Genomic DNA, 15,184 nt, shown 5'->3' on the forward strand with positions numbered 1-15,184 from the left:
ACACACACACACACACACACACACACACACACACACACGCCGCAGACGGAGGCGGGTGACCAGAGGGATTAGAAGGATAAAGTCACTGTCAGTCAGAAGAGATAAGAATCTGGGCTGGACGTGCCAACCAACACTGGGGTCTCCTGAAAGTGGGCGCAGCATGTGCAGCTCCTCATGTCCGGCCCTCAGGTGATGCAGGATTGAATTTTTTTGTTGCTGTTTCTCTTGGTTTGTTAGCTCTGAAAACCCCAGGCTATAAAAAGGTTTGGGTCAAGAATTAGACTTTGATTCATAGAGTCTTTCTTTGCCCTGCTCTCCAGCACCTAGTGGTGTTGGAGGAGGGGTAAATTGGAAGACTCATGAAAAGTTTCAATTGGTATTCAAGGGAACTTGGTTTTTTTAAACTTGTGAATTTTCAAAAAAAAGATATAAATGCTTAGTTTGAACTGGGTTTTATTTTTCAATATACATGCATTGTAAGAGAATTACTGTAACTGGTGATGTCATTCAAATAGTCCAGCTGGTGTGACATTGTTAGAATTTAAAACTAAGTGTACTGTATAGTTTTAGTTTTAGGAAAATTGCTTCTTTATGTGCCTTTTTATTACTGGGAGAAACCTGTGTTGAGAACCCTGTCACATCATCTTGCTGTTAGTGAGACACTTTCTCCTGGTGTTGGCCACCTGACCTGGGACAGAACCCAGTATATTTCTTTTTTATTACTGATGTTTCAGGTGTGTGCAACACAGCTTCCTGAACTTCTAGCCTTACCCTCTGGTGAAAAGACAAAATGAACAGAAATGTGCCTTGGGCACATGTGGGAACAAGAAGGAATGCTGAAGTTTTTTTTCCCCCTGTTAAAGTTTTCACGTAGTAGCAATTTAAAACCCAAAGCATTGTTTACCACCTGTCAGACTCACTCCGAAGTGTAAGGATTAACTAATAAAAGTTTTGTAAAATGCTTCCTGAATCTAAAATTCCATAAATATGCTAAATAGTAATAATCCACCCATTGTTAAATTTATGTAGCTGCTTCTGCCATGCATACAAGATGATTTAGATGCATGTTTCCTGTCAATTAAACAATGAGTTTGGAGCAAAATAATGAGTTCAGTTCACATCCTATGAAACTTTGAAATAAAATTTCTCCCATAAGGCAGCATCGACAGAGAATCATAAAGTAAGCAGCATTTCAAAAAGCTATATGTGGAATGGCATTTACCTTATGGTTGGGGGAAAAGGGACCCAGTGAACTTCTGAAACTAAGAAATATTTAGCCCCAGTTCATGTGTGGCTGAACCATAAACATTCCCTAACATTTAGGGTAAGCCTACAGGGAGGGCATGCAGGTTCTGTGAAACAACCTAATAGTTGTCCGCTTTAATTCGTGAAATATGCCTCTTGATATTTTAAGACTGAAGTTCAATCTGCTGTTTTGTTCACAAACAATGAAGAAAATCTTCAGAGTTACTTGGATAAGTTATTGATTCTTCCAATATCATGGACTTGGTTTTTAAACATCCTTAATACCAGCTATCATTTTAATATCCTACAAATAACTGGTTTGTTCCCAGTTGATTGACATGTTAATATAACCTTTTTCCCTTAGCATGTTTTGAATAATAAAGTGAGTCATTATTCTATTTACTGGTATCCTAGAGTACAGCCTATTTCTCACCTGTTATTTTTAAGTGTAAGTACTGATACAGGTGATATTTTTTGTTTTATGAAGACAACTCTCAATTCACCACTAGCAAATAAAGCTGTGAGCAAAACCATGAAGTTGGGCATTTCATTCCTTGACATTTTCCCACTTTAATGGGCTCTTCTTTTCCTCCACTAATATCTCTCAGGTGGATAGCTGCTAAATAGGGTCCAGCTCAGTATTCCAGAACTTTCCCTCTGCCGCCACTTCTGCTTTACCCCAGAAACTTAAACTCTGCCCTATTATATCTTGACTTTCCAGCAGGTTGGTTTGGGTGAAAGTGCACTAGGTGACGAATAAAAGAGCTTGCTATGATATGTCAGGCACTGGGCTACAATATCTCATCGAATCCCTGTAATAATCTGGTGAGATGGATGTCTATGTTTCACACAAAAGGAAACTGAGTTCCAAAGAAGCTTTCCTGCCCAAGAATGAGCAGCTTATGGGAAAAGAGCCAAGATTTGGACCAAGACAATCTGGCACTTCCTATTGTATTATAATCTCTAACTAAGAAAAGTTCACATTCTGGACTAAAGTGTGGAAGAGTTCACCTACTAATTAACTAGCCATTTGACCTCAGAGAAAATCCCCTAAACCCTCTAGGCCTCTGGTCTCCTTTCTCTAGTTTTGGATTAAATTATCTCTTGGTCATAGAAGAGTCTGTTTCAGGACTTTGGTTGCCAAGCACATAAGCTATTTCTCCCATGAGATTCCAGAATATGCTCTCTCTGACCTTTTCTCCACACGGCCCTCTCTTCCCATTGATCTTTGCTTCCTTTAGATCTAAGTAAATTTCACTTCCTCCAAGAGACTTTTCATGAACACTGTTCTGTTATTCTCTATCTCAGCCTTTAATGATCCTTCACAGCGTCAATTACAAATGGAAGTTATTTTATTTATATCTCAGCTTGCGTATGATTGTTGTTTTTATCTTCTCATCATTCCCCACCCCCCACCCATTCGAATGTTGGTTGCTTAAGGCCAGAGCTCTTTTAGCCTCACTTTTTTCATTGTTGTATTCCTAGAGCTTGGCATGGTGATGAATGGAGCTTAGCTGTTAATCAATAAGTATATTTGAATGAATAATTATCTTATAAAAGATATGTGTGAATAGCTAGTATACAGTCTCTTCCTTGGGATCACCTAAATAAAGCATCATCGATCTTACACTGTTAGAGAGAGTGAGCCTAAAATTATGAATGGAGATCCGAGTATAGTAATAGAGACTACAGGGTTGCCCTCAGTCACACAGAAGAAATGAGCACACTGCACATAGTACAACCCCCCATGTGTTTCAGCAGAGAAAACTGAAGCTCAGAATGATAATGGAAACTTAGGTCTAGAAGATATTTTAGAGAGTAGTTAATGGTCTAAGCCAGGGGTGTCCAACCTTTTGGCTTCTCTGGGCCACATCAAGTAAAGGGGAATTGTCTTGGACCTCAAATTACATAATGTAGTTAGTGTAAATACATAATAAGGCTTCTTTTTTATTGTAAAGTTTAGAAAAATGAGAACAATATAAAACTAGTGGGAAATTTGACCTTGTTTTTGTAAAGCTAGACTATCAATGTCTGGTTTGATGGAAGTGGTTGCAACTCTTATTGCGTTCTCAAGGTGCTTATCAGAAATGTTTGTTCAGATTTTGCTCTTCCCGTGCTTCATAATTGAAAACAGCTGCTCACAAATGTATGTGCTGCCAAAAAGCAATGTCATGAATAAGGCAAGATTGTGAGCTTCAAAAATGGAATTACACATGGGGTCACGAAAAAAATAAATGTTAAAAAGTAAATAATAAAAAATAAACATTAAAAAACATTAAAAAAAACACATAATGTTAAAAGATTTTGTAGGACCACATTGCTAGCTGTCCTGGGCTGCATGTGGCCCACGAGCCACAGTTTGAAGCCACAAGATATTGTTTTATGGATGAAGAAACTGAAGTCCCCAAAACATAGCCCCTAAAGTATAGAACCCAATCCCTTCTTATATACATACCTGGGCTCTGTTCACCAAGAGATTTTTAAAAATTACAGGGACCACCCAGTCAACAAGATAGGGATCTTTGAACAATGATGCTTTCTTTCAGACTCCAAAGAGCCTTAGTTTGCCCAGGCCAATCCTGGGTAGCAGCACTAGAACCTGCTACTATAAATAGTCTATTTTTTAATTTCTTCTGGCCTCTGTAAATTTCATTTACTCGTTTACTATTTTAATGACCCATCAAGCATCCTTTTAATACCTTATCATTAGTTTACTAATTCTCTTTAAATGCTTGGGAGCTCCAAATGAAACACGTGTAGTGCTGAGCACTTGATACAAGTGTGATAAGTTCAAGACACATTTAAAAGGCGATTGATATTTTGAACCCCAAAATGTTGGTAACTTATCTTTAAAAACTTAAATAGTAACTTTTCTTCTCTAACATAGAGAACAATCCTTGCTAGAATATTACATCTCATAAACAAGCAGTTCTTAAACTTTAGAAGGCATAAAAATCACCTGGAAGTCTTTTTAAAATCAGATTGCTTGGAGCCATTCTGCACAGTTCTGAATTAATAGGTCTAAGATTACATCCAGATATCTGCATTTTTAACAAATACTTTTGATGATTTTTCAATCAAATGGTCTGAGGCTCTCACTTTGAGGTCCAATAATAAATTTGATATGTTTTGAATTTTCCCAGATTCGTTCTAAAAGGAAGTTTTAAAAACTAAGATATTTTAGGAGTTCAATGTGTTTGAATCCAGCAAATAGCAGAGATGATCAAAATTGGTTTACTAGGTATGATAGGCATCTGTTTTCCTTGAAGCAAAAGTCATATTAATGTGTGTGTGTATGTGTGTGTATAATTATGATTATGGCTACTAGATTTGGTGTTGGCCCCAAATCAAGACTATTTCAAAATGTTTCTGTTGGACCACAAAACTAAATTAGCAATTAGCAATGATAGTTGAATGCTAAGTTCTGTGAAGAAACAATCATGTTTCTTGTCCTCCAGATGCCTACTTTCTGTAAATGTTAATACCCATGAAACATTCAGGACACGTTTACAGATCAAGTCCAGGGTATCTGGTTAACTTTGAATTTCAAATACACAAGTCATGTTTTAGTATAAGTATGTCCCATATATTTTTATTTGCTAAATCTGGCAATTCTACTCAGGGAACATTAGCACTTAGTGTCTTTTGTTTCTAGAACTGGGGAGTGCTGATTTGTTATTAAGCTTTGAGAAACTGATAAAAGCTTTGGACATGCGCTGGAGAAAAATGCCCCATGGCACATTCCAACAGAACCCTTATACTATTCCATGGGCTCAAGGCTGCCAAAGCTCTTGGGGACACCGGGTCATCTGTGGTAAGACAGCAAAGCAATCTCTTCAGGTTACTTACTCAGGGCTGAAGAGGTCTGGAAGGTGACTTGGAAAAGTGGATTTGAACTGAGCCTTTAAGAACAGTAGACTTTACTGGATTGTGACTAAAAGGACATCTAAAGCTTTGATGTCCCTTAGAACTTATGGGTATTTAGTGCAGAATAGTGAGAAATTAGCTCAGGCAGATTAAAAAAAAAAAAAAAGATCCTGGTTGGTGGACAGCCTTAAGTTCTAAAGGATTTAGACTGCATATATTAGGAAGTGGGTGTCCTGACTGATGTGTCGGTTAGGGTAAAGAACATGATCAAACAAAGGGAAATAGTATGGGGAAATTGTAGGGAGCCCAAGCCCCCGAGTAGATCAGCCTGGACCCAGCTCCCTCAGTTACAAGCTGATAGGCCCTGAACATGTGGGAAGCTACTGTGAGTCCCCATCTCCTGAGCTGTGAATTGAGAATAATAATAGATGCTACTAATGGGGTTGTTGTGAGGATAAGATGAAGTTGTGCAGTTCTTGGCTCAGTGTGTGATACTGCACAAATATTCAATTAATGATACCTAAATACTATGATACACTACTACCACCTCTATTATTATTCAAAGGAGATTTTAGTCTCTCAGCAACCTGTATGAACCTGCATTTTTTTTCCATTTCTGGGGAAGTAAAAAAAAAAAAGAGGAAAATAATTGTTTGATTTCTAGACTTGGATATAGCTTTAAAAATCTCCAAATTTCCAAATTGAAATTTCATTGATAAAAAACAATGAGGGCAGAAATAAGTGAACAAAATCATGTTTGGACTTTTCACTGGCAATTTTTAAATAAGTATATTCAACCCTCTATTATTGCTCCTAAGAGGGAATACTTTGGATAATCCAAACAATTTACTCTGATCCAAAGTCAAGTACACTTTTTAAAAATAGTATGTACTACTCTTACTAGTAGAATTGCTGTCTTTTTAAAAAAATTCTGACTACTACTAAAATTAATAAGCACGTGATTATTGTTCCCCAAAGTTTTCTACACAGCAAGGGGAAATGAATTTATCAGAGACTCACAATGCACATGGCTTCCTTGGTGTAGGTGATAGAACCAAACAATAATGTTGGAGCTGGTATCTTGGGTGCTCTGAAGTCAGACTGCTTAGATTCCAATCCCTGGTGGCTCCTTCAACTAGCTTTGTGATCCAGGCTAGCCACTTTGCTTTTCTAAACTTCGATTTCTCCTTTTTGGGAAAACAGAGTTTTTAGTAGTGCTTACCTCAAAGGGTGTACATGTAGAGCTCTCAGTGCAATGCCCTTGTACACAGCACTTCCCAGCAAGTAAGAACTTCCCAGTATCGAATTCTGTGACCAGATTGTCCTATATTCTTTCTCTAATATATTCATAAATAATTTCATTCAGGAAAGCCTCTAACAATGTGGGCACTATTTATGATCTTCAGTCACATCTTAATTTATTGATTTATACGGCCAGGGTTGTTTAGAGTCATAGAGTACGGTGGTCCTATTTCAAAGAATTTTTAGTCCCAATTTTCATTATGTGTTCCTTTCTCTTATTCATCTATCTTCAACTTTAACAGGGTGATTGGTGTCTTTCTAAAGAGGTTTCAGTTTCAAACCGTGCAGTAAAGTGTCGAGGCCCTGGAATTTACTTGACTCATAAACCCTTGTTAGAGAACAATACTGGGTTGGTTTAAGGTATATTATGGTTACATGTATAGCAGTTATTTTTTTATATGGTTTGTGCTCAGCACCTCAACGATATCTCCCACAGTGCTTTAAAGATAGTAGGCGCAAATATTTATTGAATGAAGCTAATGTATAATAAAATGCATTGTATTTCTTTTCCTGAGGATCCCTTCCCCTACATTAAAAAATCTAACTTTAAAAAAAAGAGAAGAGAAAAAGAAGGAAAAGAACATGCAGATATCTCAAAACTGAAGTGTTAAAGATGTGGATTTGAACAGCTACCATTCATATTTTCTAGAAAGAGCTGTGAATCCTATAGGATCTTTGAATTAGCTGTTTTCACTCTCTGGAATGTTCTTCCCTGAGATCTTGTTTGGCCCAGATAAGATGTCACTTCCTCAGAGAGGTCTTCCTGACCACCTAATCTCACTCACTTTCTGTTATGTTGCTTTGTTGTTGTATTATAGTATATTACTGTCTGCATCTGATTATTTCACATTTTTAATTGTCTATCCTCATTCTCACTGAACCAGAATTACTCTGAGGTCAGAGGTCAACCCTGTATGTTTACCGTGGTTTTCCTGGTATCTATTACAGTGCCAGGCACATAGTAGCTACTCAACAAATATTTTGCCAATTTGTTGGAGAAATAAAGATCAAGATCAGGTATTTTAGGGTTATTAGGACATAGCGGTAATTTTTTTTTTTTTTTAGATTATAAAATATAGCTTATTTAGAAAGTAAGTTAGAGAGAGAGAGAAAAAGAGGAGATTCACCTCCCCAAGGTAGGGGGCCAAAGCCAGCAAACATGGCAACAGTCACAGCTCAAAGAGCACATGGCCACATCAGAGTCTACTAAGGTAATGGCCTTAGCAGTAATTTTCAGAATTATATTAAAATTTTGAAACTCCTTCTTCATAAAATTTTTGTGCACAATTTTTTGCATATAATTTGAGTTCTTGGATCTCAGGTTAAGTATTTCAACTCTAAAAGTATATGTGCAAATATGAAGAAAATCTAATTGGACTATCGACCTAAATATCACAAAAATAAATTACTATGAATAATTGTGTCTTCATGTTCATACTTTCATGTTGCCCTTGGAGTATTTTGCAATCCTCCATAGGGGAAAAAAAGGCTATCTATAAATGTTATATATTCTATTTATATGCCAGAAAGGATTTAAGACTTACAGAGAAAGGCTAATAAAAATACATACTGTAGGGCAATGTAAAATATTCCAAATAGGTAAGGAAAAAAAATGAGTCAAAGGAAAAAAATAAGACTAAGAACATAAGATAGGGCCAGGAGAGAGATTCATACTTAAAATTTATTCCATGAAATTCAACACTCTCGCTAGAAGATAGTAACAAATTTTGTTCTCGGTTTTTTAGCAGCCAGTGCAAAGGAGAGAAAAAATCAGTTATGCCTTGCAAAGGGTCATATTTTATATATACTTATACATGAATATATGTATCTGTACTTAATAGATAACCGCTTTTTTTAAAAAGGAAGCTTGAGTATAGTGATAATGAATAAAGAGATATATTTCCAGTGTTTTGTTTTGGGCATGCGCCATTGTACCTGAGCCTGAAATAACCCATTTTAAAAATGCTTAAAAATGACTAACACTTTGGATGCTTATAATTAAGATTTGACGGCTTATTGTAATTTTTATCAGCAGTAAATCTTTGGGACAAAGGCCTCATTAAACCAGTAAGGGGAAGTAGAGAGGGGGCAGCAAAGACAATAGGGCTTCTCCATTTTCTTACAGTCCCTTTTTTAACCTCACCAAGCAGAGACACCTCCTTCCATCAGTCCACACTTTCCATTGTTACACACTGTTTAATAAAATGTCTGAAACTCTCATTCTCCCCTTAAAGGGGCATTCACCTAGAACATTGACTAACACAAGTTATTCCAGCTAACCTTAGTTTCCTTGGGTAGGAGTCCATCTGGGACATCTACGCCTTTTCTTTTTGAGAGAGCAAATACAATAACTAGCTTCCCAGAACATTATGTGGATTTGTGGCATTCTCTGAGGGGCTATAAATGGATCACATTGACAGCTTTATTTGTCATTCTTAAATGGAATGTGTTTCTCCCCCTTTGTGTTAAATCGAAATCAGATGGCATTTCTTATTTCAATGTGGAATGTTTTTACTCTCATAATTGCAAAAGTGCATTCATAACTGATACTATTCTAATTTATGAAATTTGTGTTTTATGATTTTGGGGGTTGGGGGAACTGTATTTGGAATGTAACTGAGAGAAAACAACTTATGCAACATTTGAGCTTTGCCTATTTATTGAAATCCTGATACAGTTGCTAGAATTCTGTCACCATATGGAAGCAGAGACAATTATATTGCATTTGATGACATGGATTTTAGAAGCTAGGATATAAAAAGGCATACCCAGAAGAATGTCCACAATCCAGAGACTTAAACATTTTTAAAATCTCTTCTCTTCCCCTCCCCCACCCCCCACAGCATGTCTCTGGTCTAGTCTTCCCTGTCCTCCCCTTCCAACGGCTCTTGCCAATATATACAGTAGCAAAATGGCAATAGGATTGGAAAATCCTACCTTCAAATCTTAACATATCTCTTATGTGATAAAACCATTACTTCTACCCAGGTGAAATTTTTCACTTAAAAAATCCCTATCATTCCTCTACACCCACTACTGAATCTGAATGAGAAAGGAAGCCCTCCTCCTTTAACTTCTTAAATCTATTCAGAGCTCTCCACTCTCTTGTGACTGATCCCAACTCTATGCTTTCTTTAGGATTTTTAAATTCTAGGCTATGGGTACATTTTTCTCTGTGCTTATTTTCATATTCATTTCATACACTTTCATACATATTCATATACTTTCAATAACGTGATCTTTATTGATTACCTACTATGTGTCAGACAGGATGAATGAATTGCATCAGATATTTCCTGCCTTCATCTCACTTCATGGGGAAGTGAGACAGTAAAATAATTATACAAGTAAGTATGAAATTGAAACTGTCTAAGTACGTCAAAGGAGAGACACAAGGTTCTGGAAAATGAGATCAAAATGATGTATAGGCGTCCGCTAGACAGGCAGAAGGTGTGATACATGAAAAAGTCCTCCAGCAGGAGAGAGTATGGGCAGCATGAGATGCTGGAAGAAGGCCACAGTGTCTGGAGCACAGAGAGGAGGATCCAACTGCTAGAGTCAGGAGAGGTAATCCAGGGCCATCACCATGAAAACCCTTTTAACCATATCAAGAAATATGCCTTTATTCTAGGATCAGTGAGAAGGTTGGGGGTTTTTGTTTGGGGCTTTTTTTTTTGGAGGCGGGAGATATAGTTAATTACATGATCAGTTTTCTATTTTTTAAAAATTGATTTCTGGCTACAATGTGGAGTATGTGTTGTCAAGGGACAAAAGTTATGTAGACAAGTTGTATATTTCAGTAGAAAGATAGTGATGATAGGGTCTAGGGAAAGAAGGATGAACTGCCAGCTGGACTCGGTGGTTCAGCCTGTAATCCTGCGCCTTGGGAGGCTGAGGTGAGTGGATTGCCTGAGCCCGCAGGTTTGAGACCTGTCTGGGCAACTTGGAGAGACCTTATCTCTACAATAAATCAAAAAATTAGCCAGGCGTGGTAGCGCGCACCTGTAGTTCCGGCTACTCGGAAGGCTGAGGCGGAAGGATCGCCGGAGCCCAACAGGTCGAGGCTGCGGTGGCCAGGAGGGTCCGCTGCACTCCAGTCTGGGAGACAGAGTGAGACTCCAACTCAAAAAAAAAAAAAAGGTGCCACTGATTTCTAAAAAGTGGATGGATTCAAGAGATAATATAGGAGGTAAAATTGATAGGTCATCTTCTGCAATATTGTATGGAGACCATGAAGAAGTGTCAGGGAACCCTGGAAAAGAAACTTATTTGTGAAGAAAGATGCTAAGCTCAGTACTGGCATTGCTGTGTAGGGAAGGAGCCTGAGACTCCACAGAGCATGTGTTCAGTGAGCTGCAGCCTCAGTTTCCCTCCTTGATCCTGCGGCAGCACCAAAGTTTGAACCCACCCAGAGAAGAGGCAGAGTGGACATCACAGGAGAGAGCAAGAAGACATTGGATTATGGGTGTGGAACTTTGTCAGAGAGGACTGGGTTTGGATATGAACTTGTGACTCATCTTCCCATTCCTAGGTCTAGAGATGATATGGTTACTTAGAGACGGTATGACATGAGTGGTGGAAGAGGACACTGGGATCAAAGTCTTGAGGAAATCAAACCCATAGTGGCTTAGTAGTCAAGAATGAGCTCACAGAGGATGAATGGTGTAGCAAAAGAAATAGAAGGAAATCTGAGTCTTCCTGGGTCAAGGGGTAGGGGGCGGGGCAGAGAAGCAGAGGTTTCAGGGAGGTGAAAGTGATCTGCTAGGTAGACAAAGAAGACTGAGAAATGTGTGTTTATTGAGCAGAGATGGAGAATACTGATCAGCGGAAAATTGGTTTTTGAATTAAAATAAGGAAAATTGCTAAGTGATATATACAGAAAATGTAGTTGTAACAGGTTCTGTCTGTGGTCCAGCCTGTTTCAGAATATTTTACATGTTCACATTTCACATCTGCCTTAAAAAGATACTTGGGGAGCAGTAAGCAGGCATGATGGAGAGGAAAGTCATTTTGACATGATGATCGCTAGAATAGGAGTGGAACAAGGGTGGGGTTTAAGCATAGAACAGTCTGAGGGTCTGAACTGAGGAGAAAATTTGAACCTGTAATCCAGGGAATTTTATGCGCACAGCCTTGCCTGTTTCTCCCATTAGTGATTTTCTTATGGCCAGGGTAAATAAAACAAATGTCACAAAGCAATGTTGGTGTGCCTACCACTGGCTGGCATTGCTGTGTGGGGAAGGAGACTCCACAGAGCATGTGTTCAGTGAGCTGCAGCCTTGGTTTCCTTCCTTGATCCTGCTACAGCACCAAAGTTTGAGCCCACCCAGAGAAGAGGCAGAGTGGACATCACTATCTCAGCAGAAGGGACAAGGTGAATAGGTAAAGGTTACATTGAAGTAGAGCGGTGACTGGGAAGTAAGAGAAGAAAGATGAGCATTACGATGGCAACAGAAGGCACATTTTCTATTCCTCATGGAAGATCTACTATAAGATATACTTATGCCATAAGAGCCGTTCATGTGAAAATTGCAAATGCATTTTGTAATCTGATTTATTAAAACAAATGCAACATTTTTCCTCATGTGATAAGGGTCTTCCCAGAACAAAGAGGAAGTAACGTGACATAGTCAATGTCTAAGTGTGCATGCATAACCCTGTTACAACCCTGTGCCATAAAATGCCCAATCAAAATGCAGGTTGCCATGTAAGGGGGACAAAGTGGTAGAAGTAATATAAGGCAACTCACTGCTGCATTAGGGGATCAGCCTTTGGATGTGAATCTACTGGGTCAATACCAGCACAAATAAACGCTGCTTCCTGGTAACAAAAAAGCCTCAATGTCCCATCTCTCTATAAAGGATCTTACCCACACTCAGATGTAAATACTTACTTGATTTTTATAAAATGGTCAAACAAATTTGTGTTTAAATGCAAAGAGAAAAATAACACTTCCACCTATACTTTTTTTCCTTTTCTCATCTTCTCTCCTTTTATTCTTGCTGTCTTCCACATTGGAACAGTCTCGCTATTGTCATTTGTAATTCAGAAAATATTTTCTAAAATGGTGTCCTCAACCCTATGTTCAGAGTCTTTCATTGTGCTATTTGACTTTTAAAAATCATCCAGGCCGGGCACAGTAGCTCACACCTATAATCCCAGCACTTTGTGAAGCCAAGACAGTTGAATTGCTTGAGCCCAGCAGTTTGAGACCAGGCTGAACCACACAGTAAAACCTTGTTTCTACAAAAGATCAAAAAATTAGCTAGGCATGGTGGCATACGCCTATAGTTCCAGCTACTTGGAATGCTGTGGTAGAAGGATCACCTGAGCCCAATAGGTCAAGGCTGCCATGAGCCATGATCGTCATAATCATGCCACTGCACTCCAGCCTGGGTAATAGAGTGAGACCCTGACTAAAAAAATAAAAATTATCTAATCCTCTCTTATTTATAGACCACCCACAATACTTAAGCATTTTGAATATCTTATCCCTTGGAAGTTAGAAATGTGAATAAAGCAGGGTGTCCTAGATAATTATAAACTTCCTGAGAGCAAAGGCACTGCTGGGTATGTAAACATTCAAAATAAAGCCAGAGTACTATAAATGTGATTTTTATAGCAAGGGTACAGTTAAGGATGCTTGGTTTGTAGTCAAGGGTACAATGAATTGTTACTCAAGGATTCAGGCATATTACTGCAGGAGGTGGTATTTAAACTGAGTGTTAAAAGATGAGTATTACAGGCCATGTTCTGGGAAGCAGGAAACAACTTTGGTGGGGATGGGAGAGAGACAATGAGGGGAAATGGTTTAGTATGACTAGAGAGGTTTTGTGGAAAGTAGTAAATGTATTGATCTCAGATTTCAGTAAACTCTGCTGAAAAGTTTTGGATTTGATCCTCTGGGATTCTGCTGAAGAGCTGTTAGAAATTTTCAAGCAAAGGGAGAAGTATGAGTTTTAGAAAAAAAGACCAGTGTCACCAGAAAGCTGGGAAATGATGAACATTGGCAGTAAACGTACATTAGATGGAAGGTCATTACCTGGATGGGAGATGGTGGAATGGTGGGTGACTTTCTGAACTGTGACAAGGTCCTTAGACATGTCAATGGGAAATAAGGCTTTCTGTGTGCAAAGGGACCATAATCAGTTGGAAGTGTGTGTTGTGGGGAGTGGAAGAATGAAAATAATGTTACCTGTTGCACTAGGGAGAGTAACAATGGCACTAACTTTACTCCCAAAATGCTAGGGGTTTTGTTGAAGTCCTGTTGCCTACTGCAGAGAAAGCAAATCACTGAGACAATGAGTATTGCCAGGGTAAAAGGCTTTTTAATGGCCTGATGCCAGAGAATGGGAGGTCAGTCTCAAATTTGTCTCTCCAAACTATTGAAATTGGGGGTTTACATAGTAGGGGAAGGAATGTAAAACAACAATTAGGAAGAAGGAGTAAGGAAGCAATCATGACCTTGAGGGCTCTGGCATCTCCTTGTCTGGATGCTATGTTCTGGTGAGTTTTAGGACCTTGTGTGAGGTCGAGTCTCCTAAGGAAGGAACTCAGATAAGGCAAATGTAAGTTTTAAGACCAAGAAGGTCAATTTCTATCTTCTTTTTTTAATCCATAAACACCAGTTCTATGGGGAAATTGGGCCAGTATCAATTTTTAGGTATATATTTTTTTAAAAAGCAAATTCAGGAGAAGATGGGGGTAAGGATCTAATCCAAGAAAGCATTCAAAAAGATATCATTTAAACTATAGATATAAATGAAATTTCTGCCATGGAGAGAATCTAGTGAAAGGTTTACATTTAAGAGAAGGCCAAAGAAGACAGAAAGGAAAATTCAGCGGGTTTTCCTAAGATGAAAAGTGAGGTTTTTGTGGAAGTCAAGAAAAAGATGTGGATTTCAAGGACAAAGCTTCATGTTGTGATGTGTTTCACTGATACAGTCATTTGGTTGCCCCTTTTCCCTTTCTGTTCCTCCCCGGTGGAATGGCCCCAAGACACAGGCTGTGCAGCTGTCTGTACTGTCTCACATCTGGGTCCGCACTTCATCTTTGCAGCTCTGTCCCCTACTTATTAATGAGCAGCACCTGGCCAAGAGTTCCTGGTAATAGACTACTTCCTTCAGAAACTTCTCCTCACTATGGAGAAAATGAAGCTATCTATGTGTTTGTTAGGGAGCATAGAAAGGGAGGCAAGCAGGATGACTGGCTGATTGGGAATTGTTGGTTTACATTTAGGATTTTTTTTTTTAACTCAAGCTTCAGGTTTGACTCTAGGGATGACACAGTTTTTAAAGGAATAATAACTACTTCCAAGCAAAAAAGTACTGTTTTGCCTTTCAGTTTCCATACTAGGTAATCAGTTCTACTCATAAAATAGTCCATTTTAGCCAAATATTCCAAGTTTCACATGAAAAATTTCTCCATGAATTTCATATCAAGAGGATGAAATGGTTGTTTTCTTTGGAGGAAGTAACATGTTTTCTCCTAAGAATATGAGTTATAAAAGAAATTATGTAGCCGGGCTCGGTGGCTCAGCCTGTAATCCCGCGCCTCTGGGAGGCTGAAGTGAGTGGATTGCCTGAGCCCGCAGGTTCGAGACCCGCCTGGGCAGTGAGACCTCATCTCTACAATAGATCAAAAATCAGCCGGGCATGGTAGCGCATGCCTGTAATTCCGGCTACTTGGAAGGTTGAGGCGGAAGGATTGCCGGAGCCCAACAGGTCGAGGCTGCGGTGGCCGGGAGCAGCCACTGCACTCCAGTCTGGGC

The 15,184-nt window shown here is 38.8% G+C and overlaps 1 protein-coding gene across 3 annotated transcripts in view; it reads left to right on the forward strand.

The window, feature by feature from the left end:
• The first annotated feature begins 94 nt into the window (after positions 1-94).
• RHOBTB1 (Rho related BTB domain containing 1) overlaps positions 95-15,184 on the forward strand; it is a 147,930-nt gene continuing 132,840 nt past the window's right edge. For all 3 annotated transcript variants that reach the window (XM_021716009.1, XM_008064938.2, XM_021716010.1), the window contains exon 1: positions 95-189. The gene's annotated coding sequence lies outside the window, so the exon portion shown is untranslated. The remainder of the gene's footprint in view (positions 190-15,184) is intronic.

The sequence above is a fragment of the Carlito syrichta genome, unplaced genomic scaffold (genome assembly GCF_000164805.1).
Source record: "Carlito syrichta isolate Samal-C Ts95f unplaced genomic scaffold, Tarsius_syrichta-2.0.1 Scaffold308110, whole genome shotgun sequence".
In the NCBI taxonomy this organism is placed as follows: domain Eukaryota; kingdom Metazoa; phylum Chordata; class Mammalia; order Primates; family Tarsiidae; genus Carlito; species Carlito syrichta.